Below are 7,553 nucleotides of genomic sequence, written 5' to 3' on the forward strand. Positions count from 1 at the left end.
TCATCAAGTACTTCTATTATTCTTTTCTTTATTATTTGGAATCATCTTTAGGTATAATTCTCTCTTATTCCTTTTTAATTATTGTTAATCATTTTCATTTGTTCATCATGTTTTGCCTTGCTAGTATGATTGAAAACCTTGTTAGCATGTTAAACTTTATAATGAGTGAGTAGTTTCCTTAACTAGGGTTAATGGGGAATTAGGGGAAACCAACATGGGGATTGATTCATGCTTAATCTAATATATTTTTATAATTAATTTGCTTGCTTGTTGTGATTTCAACTTATGCACATGTTATGTTTGATGAAATGCGAGCCTATGAATCCTTGCATTTTTTACCCATCACTTACCTTTTCAATGAGACTTGTAAGACATAAACCAAATCTAGTCTCATTAGACCATGCATATAGTTGGATAGGGAGGATTAAGTCGATTTTTAGGTGTTGTACAATCTAATCGATTCGGCTCCGGAACCCAAACCTTCCTAGGGATGGTAAGATATACACTAACTCGATCCCGTCACAACAATAATTGCTTGCATCTAGTAGAAAACATGTTTGTATGATCAACTCCCATGAATTCCCTATGAACCCATGACACCCTAGTGCTTTTAATCAATTGTTTACATCTCATTTTTAATCATCTTGCTTGTTTTATTTACATTGCTTTTTAGCTTAGTCGATCTCCTACCTCAACCCAAATTGTGACTCCCTTAGACACGACCATTTGCAATCGAAAATCCTACATCAATACCCATCCCTTGGGATCCGACCTTTACTTACCTCTTTACTAATAGTAGAGTAGTTTGTGAAGTTATAAATATTGTTTTGGTCTAGGTAACTTTTGATGATGAGTAACAAAACCGACGAACCACCATTGTATGATATACTTGTTTTAATATATAGTTCTACTTTTTATTACATGCAAATGGTTATTAACATAGATTTTAAATAACTTGAGAACAGACAAATGAAAGAAAAACTAATAATTATTTAGGTTACATTAATTACAATAACATGTAATATAATGACAACGGTAGTGCATAACAACCGTGGGTTAGAATATAACCACCTCTAAAAATAAATGGAAATTGGAAGTTATTAATAATATAATTACAACGATTCTTATAAGAACCGTGTTAGATTCTGCAATTGCTGAATAACATAGATTTTAAATAACCTTATTTCTTTCTTTCTCTCTCTTACTACTCAAATTATGTCAAGTGGTAGATCTTTTTCTTCCTCTATTTCAACAGGGTCATGTAATTGCTTAGTTCCGACACCATTGCGGACTTCTTGGACTTTCAAAATCCGGCAAGAAAGTTTCTTACTTGCAAATTCATTATCCCGAGAATAAAATAGGTGGATGCAATTACTTCAAGTGGGTTGATGAACCAATGACTGAGTGGCAGAGGAAGGTTATAAACAGGTTAGTGAATGAGAAAAGGAGCATGGATATCGAGATTACTCAAGTGAGAAGTATACTACATCAATTGAAGAAGAGAAGCGGGGAAATGACAGTGAAATATTGAAGGCAAAAGAGGAATGCAAGAAGTTAACCATGGATATCGTTGAACTCAAAAATATTGAGGCATGGCTTAAGTTAATTGTCAAATTTATTCTTCTAATTGTTATTTACCTAGTTTATTATGTATGGTGGTAGTTTGTACTCTTTATGTGTAAACTTATAATCATTTAAATTAATGGAAATAAAAAGATTTTATGAGAAGCATATTGTAATTAGCTAGCATATACCAAATGATGCTTTATATCTTGGCGGTAAAATCAAACAAAATGAAATATAAAATACAACGGTTATACCTAAACCGTTGTTCAGGACGTATACAGGTAAGACGGTTCAGGCCGCTGTTACCTATATAAAAATGATGCTTTATTTCTTGGCGGTAAAATCAAACAAATTGAAAAGCTTTAAGTGAACGGTTATTTCTAACCCGTTGTAGATAGTACTAAGCAATTACGGTTTAAAACAAAACCATTGTCTGTTTGGAAACAAAATACAATGGTTTTTCTTATACCATGTTTTTTACTTTTCATTAAACAAGGTCTTGCAAGTGTTGTATTATTCACATATATATACTCTGAGCTTCCCCTCCGCCACATAATATCCTCAAGCACTGAGCTTCCCCTCAACCACCAGCCTACCCCATCGTCGTCACAGTCATCACCGTCATCGCCATTGCTGCCACCAGATCAACCCGGATTCTCCTCTTTAAAGTATTAATAAACCCTCTGATACCCGTCGTTGTGAGTACCAAAGATAAAATTTATAAACTCCTATTAAGACTAACCTAGGCTAGTGGTAACAGGGTCGATCCACAAGGAGGCAGTTGTAAACTTTAGTTGGTTAACGTTCAGTCTGAGGTAACTATTGTGGGGGTTGATTTGAATTGGTCTATAACTAATAATGATAAGAAGAAAGTAAACTAAAGATATGATTTAAACAGATAAAAGAAAGGTACTAGGATGATCGGGTCATTATAGCTTCGGCGGCAGCAAACTAAGTCGGTCTGGAACAAACACAGGTAAGGCGGGAAATAAGAGGTCCTCTCGGTCCACTCCTAACAAATAACATCTCTCGATCTCGCTATAGGTCCCTAATGTCGCTAATACTAACTTTCGTCCTGAAAAGTGACTAATGGTCTAAACTATACCTATCTTTCGATCTTAGCACAGTTTAGTCGAATTAATTGATGGTCAAATAACTTTCCCTATCTTTCGATCTAATGGGTCAGTCACAAAATAGGTATCTAACTGGTCGCATGCATTCGATTTGTTAAATACAAGTTTAAAGACAATTAAAACGAGGGATAACCTTACAAGGTCAGTCGATCGACCAACAAGGTCAGTCGATCGACTGACACGCGGGTTCAGGCCGTGTCTAATCTAATGCCGCCTATGCCATAAATCGCCTACATCCTAGCACTAGAGGTTTAGCTACTCATGATGAAGGTAAAAACAACAATCAAACTCATGACAATTACGGAATTCATACTTAAAATAAATAGCAATGATGATGAAACGATATTTGGCTCGGGAACACTAACTATCAATTCTAATCTATTAGCAAAATACGTAAACTGAAAGTAAACAGGAGAAATACCGAATTGCAGGGATGAGATTGATTAATAAGAACCGAATTTCGATGCTCACGATAATTCCCAACCCTAATTATTCGATAAAGAACTTTTAATGAAAACTTAATGCTAAACTTGATGTAAATTCGATGCCTATTCTGATGTTCTTAGGTTACGTTATATAGAAACCAACGCAACAATTATTTCCTAAACCTAAACTTCACGGGCCTTGAGTTTCTCAATCTTTTAATTCCGTCTGGAATCGAAATCTGGTCGATCGACTGCTCAGGCTGGTCGATCGACTGCTCCTTAGCAACAGTAGCTTCTGGAAACCGAACCTTGGTCGATCGACTGACTAGGTTGGTCGGTCGACTGGCTAAGCTGCTACTTGACTTCTTTTAACTCGTGGACTTGTCTTTCGGGCCTTGGATTGCGCACCAAGCTCGTTCCTTAAGCAATTCCTTTACGTCATTTGCAATGCAGATTACTTGGGGACGGATTTGGCTCGATTTCCGCTCAATTCTTCACATTTCTGCAATAAAGTACAAAAACACGAAAGTAGAGGAAAATAGGGAAATATAGGCATATATTGCGCATTTGAGCTCTGAAATGCGTGTAGAAAAGAGTATGAAACATCGTATTTTAGACACGCATCAAATCTCCCCAAACCAAACCTTGCTTGTCCCCAAGCAAGAACTAGACTCGATCTAATGACCTAATGGAACGAGTTCAATCTCAGAGCGAGATGCACAAGTAAAGCCTAAGCCAATTTAATGCACAACTAACAATCAATCAGTAATGTGAATCATGCAAACGAATTATAAAGTCGTTAAAAACTGCTGAACCGTCAACTGTAGAGACTTCTCAAATAGGACTCTCGCGGGTCGCTCAAATCACTCAATTAAGCACAGGTGATATATTTGTAAGATAGAAAGAATTGACTTTGTAGAGACTCTCACCTGACTACGACCTATGAGAACATGCCAGCAATAAAATATGAAAATGATCTCTATAACCGTACATACGCATTCCAACCAAACAGATGACCGATGACACATGCCGAGGTATATATGGGATATGTGAGGTATGGGTAAGAAGAGGCAAAACATTTTATGGTAAAGTGGAGGTACAGGTGATCAAGCTAGTACCAAAACGGAACCAAATGGCAACATCCAACTCCTTTCTCATAAACGAATGAACGGTGCTATAGCAAGCACAAAACTCACAAATCTCCAAAATACTAAATCAATAAACTCCCCATATGATATAAATGAAACATGGGAGCAAAAATCGCCAAAAGATAAGGATTAAATTATGCGAATTGATTTCTTCCTCGAATCTCAGTCGATCGACCAAAAGGAGCGGTCGATCGACCCATTTGAACAGTACAGAACCTCTTTTCTTGTCTTTTTCGAATTATTTTTTTTTTCATCTTCTTTTTTTTTCTTTTTGTTTCTTTCTTTCCTTTTTCTTTCATTTCATTTCCCAACTATCGTCTCAACAGAGCATATGCTACCAAAAACTGAGTAACAATCCCGAAAACACAGACTACTAGCTTGACAAGGGACAGGCTATGTGTAGGATGTAGTAAATAGGACAAAAAGGATATTTTTGGCATAGTGAAGCTTATGGGCGAAACGAGAAAAGGAAACCTCTACCACATGTGTCGACAAACCACAGACCGAATGCGTACAGGTATTAAGTAGACCAAATTCATATTTATGCAAATTAAGGAAACATGTCTCATAAGGAGTACTACTCACATTCCTAAATGAACTGGTCATAGATGTCACCAGTTATAGGCTCTAAAAACTCAGAAATATGATGTAGGTTGCCAATTTTCAAAGTCAAGTCTCAAGTTAAGCAAGAAATGTAACGAAAACTCGTAGATATGCATTTATGATTCTACTAATAACTTGTAAGTCAAGCAAGGCTTAGGCAAAACAGGTGCAAATGCAAAATCATCCTTGAAATACTACCGTTCCGACTCGACCTATATGCTAAAATAAACGTGCATTTTATGGAAATTTTTGAAATTTTTCAATTTTTATTGAATTTTTGTATATATGGATGAAATGGAATAAAACAATGCAAAACAGAAAGTAAACGTGAATGCAAACAAATGATATGCGACGCAAAACCCTTCCCCAAACCAAATCGCACAATGTCCCCATTGTGCAAAATCATGTAATGAAAGCAAAGAGAAATGGGAATTTGCGAGAAAAAGGAAATAAAAACACAATGACAGAAAGTAAAGACTTGGGAACTCACAAGACTTTAAGCGCAGCAAAGGGAAACCTCCCCAAACCAGCGTGAGCTAGGAGGTTTCAGTAGCCAGCAGTGCTACCAACAAGAGTGCCTGAAAGACAGAAAACACCACGCATAAGACCGAAGAAAACAATTTTGAAACGTAAATATTGTGCACTAATGAGACAAAAGAAGAAATAGATAGTTCGACGGAAAATAAAGTGGAGTAGATATCGACCAAACACAGCAGGGGAGAGGTCGTGAACGAATATAGCAGCAGCAGTAGTCGATCGACCTAAAAAGGCAGTCGATCGACCAGGTGGTTGTGAACAGTAGCTCCTGTAACCCGCAATTCAGTCGATCGACCAATGGTGCGGTCGATCGATCGAAAACATCCGGGCTGCAGTTGTCTTATTTCTTCGTAATTGCTCAATGATTTGAGCTAAGAAGCTCTAAATACCTGCAAATGCACAATAGTACGCGCCAAAAATTGCGCAAAACCCAGAACGAAGTCTAAAACACTTGAAAATTCTAAGCAGACGAAATAAAGGCGAAGTTTTCGCGCACACAAAAGCAATAGAAAATAGTTCGAAAGCAATAAAATGAAGTTTATAACGAACTTGATCAACTAATAGTTGATCAAAAAGGACCACGGTATGGCCCACTTCGTTGGCTTCTGGCTACTGGAGGTAGCCTCAATGTTGCTCATATTATCAGTTGCACCTTTCTCAGCTTCAACAGTTGGAGAACTCATCTGATCAGCTTCGTCATCTCCCCAATCAAGGACCCCCTCGGAATCATCGGAATCCAAATCAGCCCATCTCACCTTGGCTGGCTCATCTTCCACTTCCTCATCAGTCCCATAGCTTAAGCGTCCGAGACCTCCTCTTTGAATGATAGGCTTTGTCACAGCTGGAGTATCCAACGGCTCTTCCTTCCCCAAACCAGCTCCTGCATTATCTAAAATAACAGATTCTTCCTCCTTCTTGCTCCCAATCTGGGGCGGAGGAGTTAATACAGCAGTAGTAATAGGGACAGTCGATTCAGGAAGAACAAAGTACGATCTCTTTTCAGAGACCGTATTACAAGTAACTGGCCACATGGCGTCCTTCTTTTTAGCAGGTTGGGCAAAAATGATGGAATGTTTCCCAACCTTGAAGGTCAAGGTTCCTAAACCGACGTCAATAATCGCACTTTAGGTGTGCGAAACGGCCTACCCAAAATGATGGGAATATGGTCATCCTCGGGCATATCAAGGACAACAAAGTCGACAGGGAAGAAAAACTTCCCTATCTGGACGGGTATGTCCTCTAGGACTCCTATTGGCTCGACCGCAGATCGGTCACCATCTCGAATCTGTCATCTCTCGTGATAGCAAACCGGGTCAACTTGAGTTTCTTAGCTAAACTCAAGGGCATGACACTTATACTGGCCCCTAAGTCACACAATGCCTTCTCAATTGAGAAGGTACCTATTTTTCAAGGGACAGAAAAAGCTGCCCGGTCCTCTAACTTAAGGGCGCAGTGTGAGACAGATAAGAACAAGACTCCTTGGTGAGTGCGACAGTGTGCACTGTTTCAAGTGACCGCTTTTTTGACAACAGTTGTTTCATAAATTTAGTGTATGCGGGTACTTGGTTAACTAACTCAAGGAAGGGGACTTGCACATTCAAACTACGGATAACTTTCTCAAACTTATTGAAAGATACCTGTTCTTTGGTCGGCACGAGTCTCTCCGGATATGGGGCTGTAAGGAGCACCTTAGCCCTCTCTTCTAAGTCGCGTGTGCCGGTATCCTTGGACTTAGGCTGAAAGTCCGTCACTTTCTCTTTGTTGAAGCTAGATCCCTCCTCAGACCGTCTCAAATGAGACCCATTGACCGTCATTGGATCGAACTTCGGAGCCAGGGCTGACCCATCAGCACTCGGGTCTGCCCCTAAAATTTTCGGGATCGTGGTACCCCGAAACAAGTGATCTCGTAGGTTATTTGGCATTAAAGGACGAGATTTCTCAATATCAGCAGCGATATTGGTCGATCGACCAACCTCCTCAGTCGATCGACTGGTATGCACAGTTCCAGAAGCTCCTGGAACCCGTAATTCAGTCGATCGACTAGGTATATCATTCGATCGACTGTTTTTCCTGGCAGACGTCTTTTTCTTTGAATTGTTCATTGAAGCTTTCTCTTGGCTTGTTTCTGGCTCATCTTTCTC

This window comes from Silene latifolia, chromosome 7 (genome assembly GCF_048544455.1).
Source record: "Silene latifolia isolate original U9 population chromosome 7, ASM4854445v1, whole genome shotgun sequence".
In the NCBI taxonomy this organism is placed as follows: domain Eukaryota; kingdom Viridiplantae; phylum Streptophyta; class Magnoliopsida; order Caryophyllales; family Caryophyllaceae; genus Silene; species Silene latifolia.